Here is a 19947-nt window from a genome sequence, read left to right on the forward strand (position 1 = left end):
ATGTGTCTATTTTGATTGACATGCAGAGGTTGTAAAGCAATTTCTTTCCCATAAAAACCCTTATTTTTAAACATTAAGTATAAACAAAATAAAAGATCCCTGCAAAATGTTAAATCCACCTGGAAGGATTCCTAGACCAACTGAAAACATATTAATGTTTTTCCTAAGGTTGTGTACATAAATCTTTATCTGTCACTTTATCCTTTTACAAAGCCATTTATTTTGTGTTGTAAGCAGAGGAGTTGGGTTTTGTCCCAACTTGGCTGCAAAGCATGGAAAGCCCATGTTAGTGCTCCATGACACACTCTTCCTCTTTCTCGACCCCCACTTCTCCCCACCACAACCTGCCTACCCACCAAGAGGGCCCCTTTCTTCTACCTGCTCATCCAGACGTTTCCATGTGCTGCAGGCTCCACTGCAGGAACCCGAGCGGTAACACCAATGCTCCAGGCTTCTAGCATCCTGACAACATTTCCAAGTGTGGGTTGAACTGAGGCAGGCACATGGGGACCTCCTACCGAGGGGAAAACAACAGAACTAACAGCCACTTTGCTCCTTCTGCATAGCAGCAAAATGTCCTTACTCAGGTGCTCTATTTACCCCCCTGCTGTTGCATCAGATTTGGGTGAAGTTCACCACAGAAGGGAACACGCTGACATTCCTTCCCACCTGCATTTCCCTGCTCCACTGGCATTGGCAGTCATGCCTTCGCTGCCCCACCCGACAGGCATAGGGACACCACTGGCCTTGCTCTTCATAAACAGGAGTCTGCCTGCTGATATGCTAAGCAGATTGGAGTGGGGGCTCAGTTTGGGTGTTCCTCTCTACCATCCACTATGTAACCAGGTGGGCAGATCATGTTCCTTGCCCCTCCACTCACCTTCTCAGCTGCCCCCGAGTCTAAGCCCCTTCAGGCTGGCTCTAAAGTGGCCTTTCACAGATGAGGCCCAGGTGCTCAGAAAACAGTGTTCCCTGTATGATGAGCATTTGGGCAGTTGCCCATGAGAGATTCATCTGACACCGCACTGATTACCAGAGTGCTCAGCAGCATGTGTTGATATTTGTTCTGCAGGGCTACACCTGTCCCAGTGCTCATAACAAAATTTATTACGCACATGGATGAAAACTATTAGAGGGAATATTGCCAGAGAGAGGAAGTGACTTGCCCCAGGGTCCGCAAAGAATGGATAGGAGAGCAAGGTCCTTAGCTTTCCCTTTATCAGTTCTGGTCTAAGCAGGGAACCATAAGACCATCTTTCCATTGATAGTCAATTTAGTCTAACATCTAGCCTAATAAATCAAAGCGTACAAAAGCGCCACTGTGGAGAAGCTAATGCAGCCATAGGCAGGACTAGAAGGTGGATTTGCAGGGAGAAGCCTTGTTAAACCCACCTAATTATCTTTTATGACAAAATGATATACTTGTGGCTGAGCAGCACACGGTCAATATACTGGCTTTGGAACTCTGCAGAGAACTTAATCCAGCCAAATGTCCATTGTCCACTGACTTCAACTGGCTTTGATCCACGCTGTACATTTTTATCAGATGTATTCAGAGCATAACTTGTGCAAAGTGAGGACCTGTGAGATGTTTATTTTTAAAATATGGACTTTTCTATTAATCATAGTAACACGAATCCATGAATAGGCCTGAATGCTTGGGATGATTCAAGCCTACATCTTTAAAACATGTCCAATTACACACACTGCTCCTCATGTTCCTAGAGGAGTTAGAAAAAGGAATGTGAACAGTTGGTAGCTAATCTGTTCCCATGCTCTTATTAAAATGCAAAATAATTCTTTATCTTTTTCCCTGTGTTATATCTCTCAGGCCAAGAAGTTTGCAGGGTTCATTTGTTCAAGAACTCCTCTGAAGCAAAGAGCTAGGGCATCCAAATTCGCTATACCGCTTCCTCTTACCATGACTTCAAGCAAAGCCAGGGTTTGGCTGTGATAGGAAAACGGGAAGTGCCTGGAATGGGGATATTTTCCAGATGGTGGAATGAGAAGTTGCACAAATAAGAAGGATGCTGTCCTATACAGTGACCACTGAAGGCTGTTGCACCACCAGGAGAGTGGCCAACTGAGGACAGAGTTCTGCGAGACCAGCTACCAAATCTGGTAAGTGGCTCTGCTGCCCAAAACAGTGGCAGAAGGAGAAGGAGCACCTCTGCCTACTCGCTACTGCTCCCTGGCCACTCCCAGGGACAGGCAGCATAGCCCATCTCCCACCCGAGAAATGCCCATCCCCAACAAGCTGAAGGCCAGGTGGGAGCAGCTGGAGGCTAAGCCCAACCCCTGGAGTATCACCCCCTTCTCCTAGACAGGCTACAGGCTGGGGGGAGAGAGGCATCTGGAAGCCAGAAATTGTCCTCAGAAACTTGCATCCCCACCGCCAATGGACAGGACCCATATGAGTGTTTTATTCATTGTCAGTCATAGAATTGTAGGTTTGGAAGAGACCTCCAGAGGCCATTGAGTCCAGGCCACTGCTCAAAGCAGGACCAATCCCAACTAAATCACCCCAGCCAGGGCTTTGTCAAGCCGGGATTTAAAAACTTCTAGGGAAGGGGATTCCTCCACCTCTCCAGGCAGGGCTTTTTTTCCGGGTGGAATGCACCGGAACAGCATTTTAGGACCTTTTTTTCCTGGCCCCGCCATTTTGGGAGCCACACAGGGCTTTTTAAGGAGCCATTCATGCAGCTTCTGCCACTTCCGACTCTGACTGTCTTCCCTGCCTGTTGTGCTGAAAGAGTAGGACTCAGTTTAATTGGTTTAACGGCCATTATACCAATTAAATTCAGCCCTATTCTTTCAGCACGAACTGCCCCTGCTGCTCTGTATCTGAGGGGAGCCGGAGGGCTGGAGGAAGCTGTGCAGCCATGGTGAAGAGAAGATGGAGGCTGGTGAAAGAGCAGCACCATGCAGAGCTCCTAGGTAAGGTAACGGTGATTCCTGGGCTTGTGGGGGCTGTTTGGAGCTGCATGGGTGGGGAGGTGGGGTTAAGAGTGGGGATGGTTTGGGGCTGCGAGGAGGCTAAGCCTGGGGGCAGTTTGGGGCTGCAGGGGGTTACGCTTAGGGTGGTTTGGAGCTGCAGGGATTTCCAGCAACCTGTTTTCAAGAAAAATAAAATAAAATAAAATAAAATAAAATAAAATAAAGCACTGTTTCCAAATAACACATTCCAGTGCTTCACCATCCTCCTGGTGACATAGTCTTTCCCAATATCCAATCTAGACCTCTCCCTCTGCAATTTGAGACCATTGATCTTCATTCTGTCATCTGTCACCACTGAAAACAGCATCTCGCCATCCTCTTTGTAATCCCCCTTCAGGTAGTTGAAGGGTGTTATCAAATCCACCCTCACTCTTCTCTTCTGTAGGCTAAGACTAAATCCTTCACCCTCCCCTCATAAGTCATGTGCTCCAGCCCTCAGTCATTTCTGTTGCCCTCCACTGGACTTGTTCTCCAATGCTTCCATATATTTTTTGTAATGGAGGCCCAGAATTGGACATGGTACTCCATATGTGGCCTCATCAGTGCTGAATAAAGGGGCACAATCACTTCAGTGGATCCGCTGGTAATGCTACTACTAATGCAACTGAATATGCTGTTAGCCTACAGTCAGATATCACACCCCTGCTGAAAACTATACGACTGGTTAGAAAAAAAATGGCAAAGGATGATACGAAGTACCAGGATATCTTAAAAAAGACTCACACACACTCCTGTATCTGGCTATATGGGTGCGCTGCCAAAAGAAGATTACTTGCAGTGCAGACACAATGAGGAGTGAATTAAGGAGATAACCTCAACAATACCAAGGAAAATACAGGGGTGGGAGGCGTTTCTTTGTTTTTAATGGTCGTACTTAAGTCAAATCTGAAGGCATGTTCCTGGTGGCAGTGGAGGCACTACTTTGATTTCAGGAGATTCCTCTGACAAAATATTGTGTGTCAGATGCAAACCTGAGGTTCTATGGATCATAAGGAGATAATGGAAAATACATTAATAATAAAAAATGCAGGTCAGTGTTAGTAGTTGAAGACAGGTATCCTTAGCATTCCCTAGAAACTTCCCATCCCCTTCTCCCCTGCCTTCCCCTGTCTTTTCTTTCCCTCAGTGCTTCTCATTTCAGTCTTCATCTTTACCCCTTCTTTTTTTTCTTTCTTTCTTCCCTATTGGCCATCTCAAATTGTTTAAACCACATTGGGTCCCCATGGTTTGTACAAAATATCTTTGGACATAAAACGAAGAACTACTGGTTTAATTCTGGTTAACCACCTACTTCAGTAATTCTTACAAATTTGTCTCTGTTACAATTTATCATCCATGTTGAAAACATCTTATGACATCCTAGTTTGCATGGGAAATGTTACGCCACAGAAATTTCTGCAAAATTCTTGGGACGTAGAAGGAACATGCCCTGGTTTAGTTCTGTTTGGCAACTTACTTCTATAGGTCACTTCTCGTTGGCCTCCCAGGCTTGCATTCTTTGACCAACATGATGTGACTCTGTCTCTTGTCATGTGGCAGTTTCTCTGTGAGCACTTTGTTTAGCTCCATAAAGGTGAATTTGGAAGTCATGAGAGATTCTTCATGGAAAGTCTTTTAGAAATATAGATATGTAGGGATGAACGGAGCCTCGAAAAGTGATCAAGTCCAGCCTCCTGTTCTGACAAGAGACAAGTAAACCTGACGCATACCTAACATGGGTTTTCCAAAACTGTTCTTAAAAACCTCGGTTAACAGGGACCCCCACAACCTCCCTTCGAAGCCTCGTACAGAATTTAATTATTGTTTTAGTTAGAAAGTTTTCCTAATACCTAACCTGAACACCCCTTACAGAAAATAAAGTCCATGACTTCTCCTACCTTCAGTGAACCTAGGCAATGGTTGATCTCCATCCTGTTTATAATAGCTGTTTGTATATTTGAAGACTGTTTTCTGGTCTTCCCTATGTCTTCTTTCAAAAATATAATACATTCCAAGTTCTAATCACTTTTCTTATGAGTCATATTTGGTAAAGCTTTTTTGTTGTTGCTCTTCTTTGGGTTCTATCCCATTGGCCCAGCAGTTACTTAAAGTTTTGTACCCAGAGCACTCCAGCTGGCTTCTCACTCAAGGTAGGCAGACCAGGGCTGTGTCTACACTAGCATTCCTCTTTCAAAAGAAACATGCAAATAAGGGAAATTGAAAATGCAAATGAGGTGCTGATTGGCATATCTGGCAAAGATGTGGCTCTTTTGAAAGTAAACCTCATCTTCAAAATAACCCTTTTTCTCTTTTTTATGGGAAGAAAGGTTCTTTCAAACATGGGGTTTATTTTTGAAAGAGCCGCGTCCACACCGCTTTTCTTCTTTCGTAAGTAGCTCTTTTGAAAGAACAATACGTAAATGAGGTACCAGCTATGCAAATCAATGCCTCATTTGCATTTTTGATTTCCCTCATTTGCATGCCTCTTTTGAAAGAGGAATGCAAGTGTAGACACAGCCTAGCTGAATGATCTCCCATATCTTACATACAATACCTCAACTAACACACCCAAGTTTGCATTAACCTATTTTTCAAACACATCTAGGACACACCTTAAAACAAGTGTTAGTTTATATTTTTAACACAGTTTTTCATCTAACACAGTTTTCCATGGCAGTATTTCAAAGAAGTCTTATTGAAGGCTTAAGAACAAACCATCATGACGTGCAGTAAGAAAAGTAAACATGGTAAGCAGCAAGCTTGACTTAACAGGGAGCTCCTTGGTGAGCTCATACTCAAAAAGTATACATATAAGAAGTAGAAACTTGAGCAAATGACTAAGGAGGAGTATAAATATATTGCTGGAGAATGGTGAGGAGTAATCAGGAAAGTGAAAGTTCATGTGGAAGTACAGCTAGTAAGGAATGTGAAGGGCAGCAGGAAGGGTTTCTATGGGCATGTTAACAATAGGAGTGTGATAAGAGAGGGTGTGGGGCCATTAGTCTCCTTTGGACTATATCAGTAAAGTCGAGAGGGGGACACTGGTGTCTGGGCAGCCCAGAGTCTCCATAATAAGTGCCCAGGCTCACGCCCGGACAGGTACTCCTGCATCGCTGAACAGCGTTGCATCAACACAGGAGGCAACAGATACCAGTTATAAGCTCTTGCTCGATTGGCGTAGAGAACGAGCGCCAGGGGTTGCCTTCGACAGTGGGAGAGATCCTTGCATCTCACTGGACAGTCACCGCTTGCCTCAAGCTGGGCAGCCCCCAGCCAATAGGGTACTGTCCCACCACAGTTCACCTGCCTCGCTGGGTGCGTGAGGCTTAAGGTTCCTGAACCTGACAAGTGACTGAAATTTGGGCATCAGGCAAACCAATAGGAAAATCAAAAAGAAATGAGAAACATCAACAATTTAAGCTTGCTTGCTGGAATGTGCAGACCATGCTGACCAGCTTGATGGAAGATCTTCAGGCCATCAGTGACATCCGAAAGACTGCTGTCATCAACGAGGAACTGAAGAGGCTGCGAGTTGATATCACTGCACTGCAAGAGATGCGACTTGCAGATTCGGGATCTCTAAAGGAAAAGGACTACACCTTTTTCTGGCAGGGTAAAGCCCAAGAAGAACCCAGATAGCATGGTGTTGGCTTTTCTGTCAGAAACACCCTTCTACAAATGGTTGATTTAGTCATGGGCGGATCAGAAAGACTTCTTCTGATCACGCTTCAAACTTGCGCCGGTCCCGTCCACCAGATCAGCGCTTATGCTCCAACCCTATACGCCACACCAGAAGTAAAACACAAGTTCTATGACATGCTTAGTGCTGCTGTAGTGCAAATACCTGCTCGTGAGCAACTGTACATCTTGGGTGACTTCAATGCAAGAGTTGGAGCTGATTGGGCCTCATGGTCTTTCTGCTTAGGACACTTCGGTGTGGGAAAAATCAATGACAATGGACAGCGTCTCCTTGAACTGTGCATGTACCACAATCTGTGCATCACAAACACATTCTTCCAAATGAAGCCACACCACAGAGTGTTGTGGAGACACCCACGCTCAAAGCACTGGCATCAACTAGATGTGGTCATCACTAGGCGTAATAACCTCAAAAACGTCCTTCTGACACACAGCTATCATAGTGCTGACTGTGATACAGATCACTCCTTAGTTTGCTCCAAGCTCAAGCTGAGGCCCAAGAAGCTGTACCGCTCTAAACCTGCTGGAAGGCCCCGCATTGATGCCAGAAAGACTGCAAACTTGGAGAAAGCTGAAAAGTTCAGAGAGACCCTCCAGGAAAATCTGCGCAGCGGCCCTGGGGGCGCCGATGCGACATCCAAATGGCAACATCTGAGGGATACAGTTTACAACACGGCCTTGTCGGTGTTTGGAAGAAGAGCTAGAAACACGAGCGACTGGTTCGAAGCTAACTCCGATGAGATGATACCAGTCATTGAAAAGAAGCGCGCTGCACTCCTGGAGTACAAACGCTCACCGAACCAGAGTACCCAGGAAGCACAGAGAGGCCAGAAGAACAGTACAGCAGACAGCCAGGTGCTGTGCCAACAACCACTGGCTCCAGCTATGCAGCAACATCCAGACCTGTGCCGACTTTGGTAATCTCAGAGGAATGTACAAGGGTATGAGGAAGGCATTAGGACTCACCCAGAACAAGATGGCACCTCTGAAATCCAAATCTGGTGAAGTCATCGCTGAAAAATTCAAACAGATGGAGCGCTGGGTTGAGCACTACTCCGAGCTGTACTCACGCGAGAACGTTGTGGTTGACGCAGCCCTCGATGCTGTTGAGCTCCTACCAGTAATGGACGAACTGGATCAAGAACCGACTGTGGATGAACTGAAGAGAGCCATCAACAGCATTGCAGCAGGAAAGGCGCCTGGCCAGGATGGTATACTACCAGAGGTAATCAAATGTGCCGCGGACACACTCCTAGAACCCCTACATGAGCTACTGTGCCTGTGCTGGAAAGAGGGTGAGGTTCCACAGAATATGCGCGACGCTAATATTGTAACGTTGTATAAAAACAAAGGAGACAGAAGCGACTGCAACAACTACCGTGGAATCTCCCTCCTAAGCATCACTGATAAACTGTTCACTCGCGTCATCCTTGGCAGACTCCAGAAGATTGCTGAGAGGGTGTACCCCGAATCACAGTGCAGATTCCGCGCAGAGAGGTCTACCGTTGACATGGTCTTCTCTCTAAGGCAGCTGCAGGAGAAGTGCAGGGAGCAGAGAAAGCCACTCTACATAGCCTTCATCGACCTGACCAAGGCCTTTGACTTGGTCAGCAGGGACGGTCTGTTCAAACTGCTCCACAAGATAGGCTGTCCTCCACGGTTACTCAAGATGATCCAGTCATTCCACGAAGACATGACAGGAACCATCCAATATGACGGCGCATTATCAGATGCTTTCAGAATCAGGAGCAGCGTCAAACAAGGATGCGTGCTTGCTCTGACATTGTTCGGGATCTTCTTTGCACTCCTCCTGAAGCATGCCTTTGGTTCTTCAACAGAGGGCATCTTGCTGCACACAAGATCTGATGGGAAACTGTTTAACCTTGCAAGGCTGAAAGCTAAGTCTAAGGTGCGAGAAGTCCTCATCAGAGACATACTGTTCGCAGATGACGCTGCTGTAGTGTCTCACACAGAAGACCAGCTTCAAAAACTGATGGATCAGTTCTCCAAAACGTGCAAGGACTTTGGGCTTACCATCAGCCAAAAGAAGACAAACGTACTCAGTCACAATGTTGCTGAATCCCCATCAATCAGCATCGCCAACTATACATGAGAGGTCGTCCACGAGTTCGTTTACCTCGGATCCACCATGACTGGCGCCCTGTCGTTGGACACTGAGCTAAATAGGAGGATCGGAAAAGCGGCCACAACTCTGTCCAGACTCAGCAAGAGAGTGTGGAATAACAACAAGCTGTACACTCACACCAAAATGCAAGTCTACAGAGCCTGCATCCTCAGCACCCTCCTTTATGGCAGCGAGACTTGGACCCTGTATGCCCTCCAGGAAAAGAGGCTGAACGTCTCTCTCTTGCGCTGCCTCAGGCACATCCTTGGAATATCATGGAAGGACAGAGTGACCAACACAGCCATCCTCGAGCAAGCTGGAATCCCAACCATGCACACCCTCCTCAGGCAGAGTCGGCTCCACTGGCTTGGCCACATCCACAGGATGAATGATGGAAGGATTCCAAAAGACATCCTGTATGGTGAGCTAGCCTCTGACAAAAGACCTCCCAGGCGCCCCCAGCTGCGCTACAAAGATGTCTGCAAGAGACACCTCAGAGAGGTAGACATCAAGCTGGACAACTGGGAGGAACTAGCAGATGAACACAGCAGATGGAGGCAGGGGTTACACAAGGGCCTTCAGAAGGGCGAGATGAGGATCAGACAGCTAGCAGAGGAGAAGCGTGTGCACAAAAAGCACAATTAGGACTTGCCAGACACCCACTACATCTGTAAGAGATGCAGCAAGGACTGTCACTCTCGTGTGGGTCTTCATAGTCACAATAGACGCTGTAAATGAAGTCCTCAATTGAAACTTTAAAGGGCGCGATCCATAGTCTATGCAGACTGAAGGATGCCTACTACTCTACTCTGGGGCCATTAGTGGGTGAAGGGGGTAACCTAGTGGTAGATGATGTAGAAAAAGTTGAAGTACTCAATGTTTTTTTTGCCTCATTTTTCACAGACAAGATCATTTCCCAAGCTATGGCACTAAGCAATTCAGGAGATATCCCAGATGACTGGAAAAAAGCAAATGTAGTGCCCATCTTTAAAAAAGGAGAGAAGGACAATACAGGGAACTATAAACCAGTCAGCCTTACCTCAGTCCCTGGAAAAATCATGGAGGGGATCCTCAAGGAATCCATTTTGGAGCACTTGGAAGAGGGGAAAGTGATCAAGATTAACCAACATGGATTAGCTTCTATGACGAGGTAACTGCCTCTGTGGACATGTGGGAGTCAATGTATGTGATATACCTTGACTTTAGCAAAAATTTTGGTACAGTCTCCTAAAACATTCTTGCCCATAAGGTAAGGAAGTATGGATTGAATGCATGAGCTGTAAGATGGATAGAAAGCTGGCTAGGCGGTCGGGCCCAATGAGTAGTGGTCAATGGCTCAATGTCTGGTTGGCAGTTGTTAGTATCTGGTCTCCAAATTCTAATGTTTAGCTCCAATTTCACCCAATAAAAAAATTCCTCCCACAGCAACCACCACTTGCAGAACTAACCACAAACTTTCACTCTGCTGTGAAGTAATTTCATCTTTCATCACTTTCTTCTTTAAGACTTGCTTTATACCTAGAAGTCCATAACAGAGATGCAGGTTCAAGGGGGCACCTCGTGGGACAACTGAATTTACAACTGTTAAAACTGTATGGAAAATTAAGATCTGTTTGGAGAAGTGTGCAAGAGACCCCTGCATTCTCAGGAAATCCCCACCACCACCACACACACACAGTCTGGTTATCTCACTAAAGCTGTGTCTACACGTGCACGCTACTTCGAAGTAGCGGCACTAACTTCAAAATAGCGCCCGTTGTGGCTACACGCGCCGGGTGCTATTTCGAAGTTAACTTCGACGTTAGGCGGCGACACGTCGAAGTCGCTAACCTCATGAGGGGATCGGAATAGCGCCCTACTTCGACGTTCAACGTCTACGTTCAACGTAGGGACCGTGTAGACGATCCGCGTCCCGCAACGTTGAAATTGTGGGGTCCTCCATGGCAGCCATCAGCTGGGGGGTTGAGAGACACTGTCTCTCCAGCCCGTGCGGGGCTCTATGGTCACCGTGTGCAGCAGCCCTTAGCCCAGGGCTTCTGGCTGCTGCTGCTGCAGCAGGGGATTCATGCTGCATGCACAGGGTCTGCAACTCGTTGTCGGCTCTGTGGATCTTGTGGTGTTTAGTGCAAGTGTGTCTGGGAGGGGCCCTTTAAGGGAGTAGCTGGCTGTTGAGTCCGCCGTGTGACCCTGTCTGCAGCTGTGCCTGGCACCCTTATTTCGATGTGTGCTACTGTGGCGTGTAGACGTTCCCTCGCTGCGCCTATTTCGATGTGGTGCTGCGCAACGTCGATGTTGAACATCGACGTTGCCAGCCCTGGAGGACGTGTAGACGTTATTCATCGAAATAGCCTATTTCGATGTCGCCACATCGAAATAGGCTACTTCGATGTAGGCTTCACTTGTAGACGTAGCCTATAAGGAGTAGTGCAGATATTTTGGAGAGAGTTGTGTTATTTAAATCAGCTGGCCTGAGAAGTTGCGTGAACCATTCATGTTAGTTTTCAGTAAGTCTTGAACCCTCCGAAAGTTCCAGAAAGTCATTGTTGTGCCAGTATTTAAAATGGCCCATCAGCCATTCTGTTACGCCATAGGAACCTACTGTCTTCTTAGTCTGATATCTATCACAGGAAAGATACTGTAACACTTGACACAGGCAGGCTTCATACAGAATTAAAGGCAGGTAATCCTATTAATGCCAATCAGAATGGGTTTATGAAAACAGATCCTGTTAAACTAATTTCATAATAGCTGTGTCTACACGTGCACGCTACTTCGAAGTAGCGGCACTAACTTCGAAATAGCGCCCGTCGCGGCTACACGCGTTGGGCGTTATTTCGAAGTTAACTTCGACGTTAGGCGGTGAGACATCGAAGTCGCTAACCTCATGAGGGGATTGGAATAGCGCCCTACTTCGACGTTGAACGTCGAAGTAGGGACTGTGTAGACGATCCGCGTCCCGCAACGTCGAAATTGCCGGGTCCTCCATGGCGGCCATCAGCTGGGGGGTTGAGAGATGCTCTCTCTCCAGCCCCTGCGGGGCTCTATGGTCACCGTGGGCAGCAGCCCTTAGCCCAGGGCTTCTGGCTGCTGCTGCGGCAGCTGGGGATCCATGCTGCAGGCACAGGGTCTGCAACCAGTTGTCGGCTCTGTGGATCTTGTGTTGTTTAGTGCAACTGTGTCTGGGAGGGGCCCTTTAAGGGAGCAGCTTGCTGTTGAGTCCTCCCTGTGACCCTGTCTGCAGCTGTGCCTGGCACCCTTATTTCGATGTGTGCTACTTTGGCGTGTAGACGTACCCTCGCAGCGCCTATTTCGATGTGGTGCCGCGCAACGTCGAAGTTGAACATCGACGTTGCCAGCCCTGGAGGACGTGTAGATGTTATTCATCGAAATAGCCTATTTTGATGTTGCTACATTGAAATAAGCTATTTCGATGTTGGCTTCACGTGTAGACGTAGCCACTATATGTTGATGAGAGTGCCCATTTACAACATGCAGATAAGTGTGTTGTTATAATATAGTCAGCCTTCTGTAAGATATTTGAGTTAGTACTCTGTGATATTTTGATTAAAAAATAAAGCTCAGTAAAATGAATCAGGTGTATATTAAATGGCTTAAACACAAAGGCTACATATACGCTATAGGGCTCTTTCGAAAGAAATCCTTCCAGAAGATCTCTTCCGGAAGGACTTCTTTCAAATGAGTGCGTCCACACACAGAGAGCAGATCAAATCAGTGATCTCCTCTTTCAAAAGAGAGTGTCCACACAGACCCTGCTCTTTCAAAAGGATGGGCCAGAGCTCGAAAAATCCAGCACCATGAAGGCTGCTCTTTTGAAAGAAGGACCCACAGAGCATCTATGTACATTTTCTTTTGCAAGAAGGTGGCCTTCCTGATATGGGAGTGGACGAGTGCTTTTGAAAGGAGCACTGTGCTCTTTCAATTTAATTTCAAAATAATGCTTTTAGAGCGTAGGCGCTCCACTAGGTATTTTGAAAGAACCCCTTTTTTCGAAAAGTATTTCAAAAGAACTTACTTGTGTGGACACAGCCAAACTGGTAAGTCTCAAAATGGAATATAAGCACATTATCGCTAATGCAGCAAATTTCTGCTGGAGTCTGTTAGCTTTCATAGATGGATAGATAGATAAATAGATAGATAGATAATCACTTCATATTAGATGGTTCCTCTCATGTTTTCGTGGAAGGACTGGATCATGTTGAGTAACCGTGGAGGACGGCCTATCTTGTGGAGCAGTTTGAACAGACCATCCCTGCTGACCAAGTCAAAGGCCTTGGTCAAGTCGATGAAGGCTATGTAGAGTGGCTTTCTCTGCTCCCTGCACTTCCCCTGCAGCTGCCTTAGAGAGAAGACCATGTCAACGATACACCCCTCTGCGCGGAATCCGCACTGCGATTCGGGGTACACCCTCTCAGCAATCTTCTGGAGTCTGCCAAGGATGATGCAAGCGAACAGTTTACCAGTGACGCTTAGGAGGGAGATTCCACAGTAGTTGTTGCAGTCGCTTCTGTCTCCTTTGTTCTTATACAACGTTATAATGTTAGCATCACGCATATCCTGTGGAACCTCACCATCTTTCCAGCACAGGCACAGTAGCTCATGTAGGGGTTCTAGGAGTGTGTCCGCGGCACATTTGATTACCTCTGGTGGTATACCATCCTGGCCAGGGGCCTTTCCTGCCGCAATGCTGTTGATGGCTCTCTTCAGTTCATCCACAGTCGGTTCTTGATCCAGTTCATCCATTACTGGAAGGAGCTCGACGGCATCGAGGGCTGCGTCAACCACAACGTTCTCGCGTGAGTACAGCTCGGAGTAGTGCTCAACCCAGCACTCCATCTGTTTGGCTTTGTCAGCAATGACTTCACCAGATTTGGATTTCAGAGGTGCCATCCTGTTCTGGGTGGGTCCTAATGCCTTCTTCATACCCTCATACATTCCTCTGAGATTACCAAAGTCGGCACAGGTCTGGATGCTGCTGCATAGCTCGAGCCAGTGGTTGTTGGCACAGCGCCTGGCTGTCTGCTGTACTGTTCTTCTGGCTGCTCTAAGTGCTTGCTGGGTACTCTGGCTCGGTGAGCGTTTGTACTCCAGGAGTGCAGTGCGCTTCTTTTCAATGACTGGAATCATCTCATCAGAGTGAGCTTCGAACCAGTCGCTCGTGTTTCTAACTCTTCTTCCAAACACTGACAAGGCCATGTTGTAAACTGTATCCCTCAGATGTTGCCATTTGGATGTCGCATCGGCGCCCCCAGGGCTGCTGAGCAGATTTTCCTGGAGGGTCTCTCTGAACTTTTCAGCTTTCTCCGAGTTTGCCGTCTTTCTGGCATCAATGCGGGCCCTTCCAGCAGGTTTAGAGCGGTACAGTTTCTTGGGTCTCAGCTTGAGCTTGGAGCAAACTAGCGAGTGATCTGTATCACAGTCAGCACTATGATAGCTGCGTGTCAGAAGGACGTTTTTGAGGTTATTACGCCTAGTGATGACCACATCTAGTTGATGCCAGTGCTTCGAGCGTGGGTGTCTCCACGAAACCCTGTGCTGTGGCTTCATTCGGAAGAATGTGTTTGTGATGCACAGATTGTGGTACGTGCACAGTTCAAGGAGACGCTGTCCATTGTCATTCATTTTTCCCACACCAAAGTGTCCTAAGCAGGAAGGCCATGAGGCCCAATCAGCTGCAACTCTCGCATTGAAGTCACCCAAGATGTACAGTTGTTCACGAGCAGGTATTTGCGCTACAGCAGCACTAAGCACATCATAGAACTTGTCTTTTACTTCTGGTGTGGTGTACAGGGTTGGGGCATAAGCGCTGATCAGGTGGACAGGACCGGCGCAAGTTTGAAGCGTGGTCCGAAGAAGTTTTTCTGATCTGCCCATGACTAAATCCACCATTTGTAGAAAGGTGTTTCTGACAGCAAAGCCAACACCATGCTCTCTGGGTTCTTCTTGGGCTTTACCCTGCCAGAAAAAGGTGTAGTCCTTTTCCTTTAGAGATCCCGAATCTGCGAGTCGCGTCTCTTGCAGTGCAGCGATATCAACTCGGAGCCTCTTCAGTTCCTCGTTGATGACAGCGGTCCTTCGGGTGTCACTGATGGCCTGAAGATCTTCCATCAAGCTGGTCAGCATGGTCTGCACATTCCAGCTAGCAAGCTTAAATTGTTGATATTTCTCATTTCTTGTTGATACTTAGGGTTTGCCTGGTGCCCAAATTTCAGTCATTTGTCAGGTTCAGGAACCTTAAGCTTCACGCACCCAACGAGGCATGTGAACTGTGGCGGGACAGTACCCTATTGGCTGGGGGCTGCCCAGCTTGAGGCGGGTGGTGACTGTCCAGTGAGATGCGAGGATCTCTCCCACTGTCGAAGGCAACCCCTGGCGCTCGTTCTCTACGCCAATCGAGCAAGAGCTTATAACCGGTATCTGTTGCCTCTCATGTTGATGCAACGCTGTTCAGCGATGCTGGAGTACCTCTCCGGGCGCGAACCTGGGCACTTATTATGGAGACTCTGGGCTGCCCAAATACCAGTGTCCCCCTCTCAGCTTTACTGATATAGTCCAAAGGAGAGGATAACCTCCACGTTTGGTACCAGATCAGCTGCAGGAGTTGCCGGGACAGTGCCAGACGTTGACACAGAACCGCCTTCAGACTCCACTCCAGATTTTCTGTCAGGGTTTACTCCCTTAGTCTTTCTCCTTCCCAGGATAACCCACAAGGCAGTGGGGTGTGGAGAACGTGGTTAAGGATCTCACTACTTCATACCTCCCTGTCACCACAAGTCGCCATAGCTCCCCGTGGAGCAATGACCTCATATCCTCGGGACCCTCCTCCCCACCTTTCGTCCCGCCCCCAGCTACCATCACCATAGGACCCTCCCTAACCCACTACCCCCATCTACTCCCATGTCCGCCCTCCTCACTGCACTGGCCCCTCTCCCCCCAGCTGCTCTCAGTGCCCCCAGGTCCACCTTTCCCCATCACTCCTCACGCTCTTCTCTTCAGAGACTCCTTTTCCTGACAGTGCTGCCTTGCAGGGCACAGGTGGAACACCATACCTGAAAAGGACAACAAACACTGGGCTCCTCCCTCGGCAAACTCCCAGAGGCAAACTCCCTTCCCTGTTAGCTGCTGCTCCCTGTTCGCTGCTCACATTGTTTGCTGAGAGCTCCCTTCTTATAGAGAGAGCTGCTAGCTGGTCAGGCCTGGCTCAAAGCCTTGCCGCCAGTCTAATCAGCCCTTCAAGGGCTGATTAGACTGGAGGCAATGGGCACAAAGCAGACATCAAAACACTCCATATCCACAAACCAGTTAGTCAACATTTTAATGGAAGGGGGCATTCTGTCAATGACCTAAAGGTATGTGTGTTACTGAAGACGAATTATCGCACTGTTCTGGAAAGGGAAACAGCCGAGGTGGCTTTTAGATTCAAATTCGGCACATTAACACATGGTTTAAATCATGATGGGAACTTTCTGAGTCACTATAGGGGCTCGTCTGCATACTTGGCTCAATCTAATTCTTGACCTTCCCCCCAACCCCTCCACTCTCTGATTTGCTCACCTTGATTATCTTTTTCTGATTTGTCCTCCTTGCTTACTGTTTTTGGTTCTCTGTGTCTTAAATATTGAGTCTATTCTGGTCTGGCTACGATCTGAAGAAGTGGGTCTGTCCCACGAAAGCTCACCTAATAAACTATTTTGCTAGTCTTTAAAGCGCTACTTGACTGCTTTTTGTTTTGATAGCGTATAGACTAGCACGGCTTCCTCTCTGTTACCCCACATTATTAAGATATTGCAGCACAAACTTAAAAATGCATAAAGTTTCAAAACAAATTTTCAACAGCTCCACATTTCACAATCCCCAGAAGCCCATAAATAGAGACTCTCCATCTCCTCTCTATCTTGGAGACTTTTCTTTCCAGCGACGCTCAGTTTCCAGCCAAGCTTGAGCTATGAAGATTTTTTACCTTCTCTTTGCTGTCTTCTTCCTGGTGCTGCAAAGCACTCCAGGTAAGATCCTAAGGAAATGAAGGGAAAAGATACAGGGATGTTTGTGAACTAGAACTTTGTATCATATTTTCCAATATTTTTCTCAACGTTAGTATGGTTTTCAGTGGGGACATAATATATGACTGGAGAATAGCCCATGGGTCACAAAGGTGGCATTAATGTGCCAGTTAGGATTCTATTTAGATTACGCCCAACTATGACTTTCAATAATATTTCTAATGTTTTGCCTGTTGTAGTCAGAAACGGACTGGTTCTTGGGTCTATGATAGTCATTTATTTTTCTCAAGGACCTGGGAGAAAACATGACATCATCAACTTTAAAGTTTGCAGGTGATAAAAATTATGGGAAAATTCACAGTTACAAAAGGTATTTAGATCCCTGGAGCTGCGTCTACACGTGCACGCTACTTCGAAGTAGCGGCAGTAACTTCGAAATAGCGCCCGTCACGTCTACACGTGTTGGGCGCTATTTCGAAGTTGAAATCGACGTTAGGCGGCGAGACGTCGAAGTCGCTAACCCCATGAGGGGATGGGAATAGCGCCCTACTTCGACGTTCAACATCGAAGTAGGGACGTGTAGACGATCCGCGTCCCGCAACATCGAAATAGCGGGGTCCTCCATGGCGGCCATCAGCTGGGAGGTTGAGAGATACTCTCTCTCCAGCCCTTGCGGGGCTCTGTGGTCACCGTGGGCAGCAGCCCTTAGCCCAGGGCTTCTGGCTGCTGCTGCTGCAGCTGGGGGTCCGTGCTGCATATACAGGGTCTGCAACTAGTTGTTGGCTCTGTGTATCTTGCACTGTTTAATGAAAGTGTGTCTGGGAGGGGCCCTTTAAGGGAGCGACTTGCTGTTGAGTCCGCCCCGTGACCCTGTCTGCAGCTGTGCCTGGCTCCCTTATTTCGATGTGTGCTACTTTGGCGTGTAGACGTTCCCTCGCTGTGCCTATTTCGATGTTGGGCTGAGCAACGTCGAAGTTGAACATCGACGTTGCCAGCCCTGGAGGACGTGATGTTATTCATCGAAATAGGCTATTTCGATGAATAACGTCTACACGTCCTCCAGGGCTGGCAACGTCGATGTTCAACTTCGACGTTGCGTGGCACCACATCGAAATAGGTGCTGCGAGGGTACGTCTACACGCCAAAGTAGCACACATCGAAATAAGGGTGCCAGGCACAGCTGCAGACAGGGTCACAGGGAGGACTCAACAGCAAGCCGCTCCCTTAAAGGGCCCCTCCCAGACACAGTTGCACTAAACGACACAATATACACAGAGCTGACAACTGGTTGCAGACCCTGTGCCTGCAGCATGGATCCCCAGCTGCCGCAGAAGCAGCCAGAAGCCCTGGGCTAAGGGCTGCTGCCCACGGTGACCATAGAGCCCCACAGGGGCTGGAGAGAGAGCATCTCTCAACCCCCCAGCTGATGGCTGCCATGGAGGACCCAGCAATTTCAATGTTGCAGGACGCGGATCGTCTACACGGTCCCTACTTCGACGTTGAACGTCAAAGTAGGGCACTATTCCCATCCCCTCATGAGGTTAGCAACTTCGACATCTCGCTGCCTAACGACGAAGTTAACTTCGAAATAGCGCCCGACGCGTGTAGCCGCGACGGGCGCTATTTCGAAGTTAGTGCCGCTACTTCGAAGTAGCGTGCACGTGTAGACACAGCTTCAGTGTGTTGATTCAGGAGGCTGTCAGTGACCTGGAGATTCAGTTAATGATAAACACCCCCCTGTTGCCATCACAGATTTTGTATATCCTGCTGTGTGAAGGAAAATCAAGACTCTTTTCTCTGTGTGCAGGATTCTCCGACCATATCAATAACTCATTCGCATGTTACCGGGCCAAAGGCAGATGCCTCCGTTACTGTCCCTTCGGTTTTTCAGCTATCGGATCTTGCAGTTTTATGCAGCGCTGCTGTAGGGGGTGGAGACGGGTAAGTTCAGGATTTCACGCACAAGACATCCCCACATAAGCAGAATATGCGTGTTTGTCCTTCCTGGAGCTGCTCTTCAAGGCCCTGGGAAGCTCTGAACACATGGCACTTGGGACACTGGAAAAAAGTAATGTTTGTGCTCCTCTGGTTGTGGTCTATGTGTAGTTAATGGGTTAGAGGAACTTTACAGCTGCTTTACCCAGGACATTGATGGCCTGCCCACAGACTGCAGCTGCACCAAGTCTGCAGAGTGCATAGTGCTAGAGAGAGTGCCTGCCTGAAATTCCAGTGATGTGCTATGGGGCAAAGGGAGCACTGTCCCAAGGGCTTGCAGTTTCAAAAGCATCCAGGGCTCCTGAGCACAGCCATCTCTACTTCACAAGCAGCAGCAGCCAGAGGCCCAGGTCCTTTAAATTCCCACCACAGCTCTGTGCTGCATATTCCAGGCAGCTAGATGGGCTGCTGGGGCAAGGACCGGAGTGGAGTGCTCTGGGCGGCACTGAGAGCTGGCTGCTGTAGCCCCACCCCTTCTACCAGAGGCCCCACCCCTTATGAGTGCAGAGCCACGCCCCCTTGACTCCCCTGTACCTGTGATCACTTGCACCACGCAAGGATGGGGATTACACAGAGGGTAGCATTGGGTCAATTATGTGTCTGCATTCACCATTCAGTAATAGGGAAATTCCTGCTGTGCCCTCCATTTGAAAAGTAATGTTTTTCCTGTTCTCATTTAATGGCTATGAATGGAGTGTGACAGTGTATTCCTCTTTTTAGTTCACAGAGTGAGAGATGGCAGCAGAGACTCTCTGTGAATCTGGCAGATGACGCTTTGCTTTTAAAATCATAGGATTGGTCTTTTCTGGGCTGAAAAGAATCTCGCAAATCATAAAAAATGAAGAAATGAGCCCTTCTGTCACCCCCGATTGATTGTTCTGCTGCTTTTAATAAAAGTAACTGCTTGCGCTTCTGTATCACATATGTGTGTGTATTTTGATTGACATGCAGGGGTTGTAAAGCTATTTCTTTCCCATAAAACCCCTTATTTTTAAACATTACCTGTAAATAAACTAAAATATTACTGCCATTGGTTCAATCCACCTGGAGAAGTTCCTAGACCAAACATATTTATGTTTTTTCCTAGGATCATGCAAGTAAATCTTTACCTGTCCCTTCATCCTTTTACAAAAC

General features: G+C 47.7%; 1 long non-coding RNA gene across 1 annotated transcript; it reads left to right on the forward strand.

The window, feature by feature from the left end:
* The first annotated feature begins 16680 nt into the window (after positions 1–16680).
* Positions 16681–19724, forward strand: LOC142010630 (uncharacterized). Its single transcript, XR_012644854.1, has 3 exons — positions 16681–16821; positions 18626–18759; positions 19534–19724. It is a non-coding gene; the product is annotated as an uncharacterized LOC142010630 (long non-coding RNA).
* Positions 19725–19947: the final 223 nt, after the last annotated feature.

This window comes from Carettochelys insculpta, chromosome 3 (genome assembly GCF_033958435.1).
Source record: "Carettochelys insculpta isolate YL-2023 chromosome 3, ASM3395843v1, whole genome shotgun sequence".
Classification (NCBI taxonomy): Eukaryota; Metazoa; Chordata; order Testudines; family Carettochelyidae; genus Carettochelys; species Carettochelys insculpta.